The sequence below is a fragment of the Plecotus auritus genome, assembly GCF_963455305.1.
Source record: "Plecotus auritus genome assembly, chromosome: 1".
Lineage (NCBI taxonomy): Eukaryota > Metazoa > Chordata > Mammalia > Chiroptera > Vespertilionidae > Plecotus > Plecotus auritus.
In genome coordinates this window covers 64,365,957-64,367,842 of record NC_137770.1, presented here as the reverse complement: position 1 = coordinate 64,367,842, position 1,886 = coordinate 64,365,957, and the positions used below count along the sequence as shown (strand labels likewise).

Below are 1,886 nucleotides of genomic sequence, written 5' to 3'. Positions count from 1 at the left end.
AACTGCCCTCCCCTGTGGGCCTCATCTCACCCCCAACTGCCCTCCTCTGCCGGCCAATTTGGTCCTGATTGGTCGGTTTCTATGCCAGTCAGCATCAGAAGCTCAGCCTCCTAGGAAGCCATTGGCTCCTCACAGTTGACCCAGATTTGGTTCTTTTTTTTTTTTTTTTTTTTTTGGGGTGGGGGGACTGCTTATTAAGTGGTTATTATAGGGGTCAGACCACATAAGTGGTGTATGCCCCAGGAATGTGACCTCTCAGTGTTGATCACAAAGCCCCCAAGGCTGGTCCTGGTGAGCCTCAAGGTCAGAAATGAAACAGAAAGGCCTTGGTCACATGCTGCTTCCAGGAGTCCAGGCTGGGCAGCAGGGAGGAGATGCCCATGATGTGCCAGGTCTCCCCATCAGACACCCCAAGGTCTGGTAGGACAGCAGCTGCATGCCTGCCTCTGCCAGGAGCCCAGTCATGGAAGGCAGCATGGCAGGGTTAGAGGGCTGAGCCCAGAACAGGAGCAGGGGCAGACCCTTGTAGAGAGGCACTTCTGGTCTGAAGGCAGCTCCGTTGAGTGCCTGCTGCACAGGTGTGGTGCCCTGGACAAAGCCCACAGCCTGGTAGGGGGCACCTATCAGGGCCAAACTCAGGAGGCCTTCTCTGCATCCTTGCTCTCCTGGCACAGTGGGGTTATGGGAGGTGTTACATTGAGGCCGACCTCCTTCACCATCAGCTTGGTGTTCACCAAGTTCACATCCGCATGATTAGAAGCGTCTTTGAGGAGGCCGACAATGACTGTGGGGCTCAGGCAGTTCCCGGCATTCCTCAGGGATAAGCCCTGCATTACCACCTGGATGGTCCCTTTGGGGGACCCTGCCCAGGCTCGCATCAGAGTCCCCAGAGCTTCTGCCAGACCAATCCAAGGTTTGGTGTGCGGAGAGAAGGCGCTGGTAAGGGCCTGGGCTTTCAAGACCTACGGGAGGGCTCTCCTTCACCATGTCCATGAACTGGACACGATCTCCTCCTGCAGCGGCTCTGGGCCTCCTTGATGCTAGAGCCCAGGTGGGGGCAGCCGATGACATTCTCGTGGTCTACCAAGGCACAGTCCCCAGGTGGCTCCTCCGTGAACATGTCCAGCGATGCGCCCGTGCACTGCCCCGACTGCAGGGCCCGGAGCAGAGCTCCCTTATCCACAATCCCTCCGCGGGTGCAGTTCACCATGCGCTGCCCTTCTAACACAGGGAGAAGGTGCTGTCGTTCAGCAGGCCTGTCGTGGAGGGCCGGAGAGGGGTGTGCACAGTGATGAAGTCACAGAGGGGCCAGATCTCTTCTAGGGGCAGCTGCTGAAGGCGGAAGGAGGCCGGGACCTCTGGTGAGATAATGGGGTTATACCCTACAGTCTTCATCCTGAAGGTCTGCATCTGGACAGCCACCTCTCTCCTGATCCTCCCCAGGCCAAAAATTCCTAGGGTCTTTCCATTCAACTCGGTTCCCATGAACTTCTTTTGGTCCCATTTGCCATCCTTCATTGAAGCCGTTGACTGGGGAATCTGCCTGGCCAGACACATGATCATCCCACAGCTGAGCTCCGCAGCACTAAGACTGTTCCCATTGGGAGTGTTCATGACCAGGATGCCCTTCCTCGTGGCGGCCTCCAGATCCATGTTGTCCATGCTGGTGCCGGCCTTGCCCACCACCTGGAGCTTCTCTGCTGCGTTGATGACATCCGCGGTCACCTTGGTGGCCAAGCGGAGGATAAGGCCTTTGCAGTCCTGCAGCTCGGCTATCAGCTCCTCTTTGCTCAGGTTCTGCTTCTCCATCACCTGCAGCCCTTCTTCTAGCAGCAAGGGTCTAGGCTGTCACTGATGAGCACTTTCTGTAGATTTGTGAAGGTCAT

The 1,886-nt window shown here is 57.1% G+C and overlaps 1 pseudogene across 1 annotated transcript; it reads right to left on the bottom strand.

Annotated features, from left to right (window-relative positions):
* Positions 1-304: 304 nt before the first annotated feature.
* LOC308248643 (D-3-phosphoglycerate dehydrogenase-like) lies at positions 305-1,886 on the bottom strand (annotated as a pseudogene). Its single transcript has one exon. The product of its transcript is annotated as a D-3-phosphoglycerate dehydrogenase-like (transcript).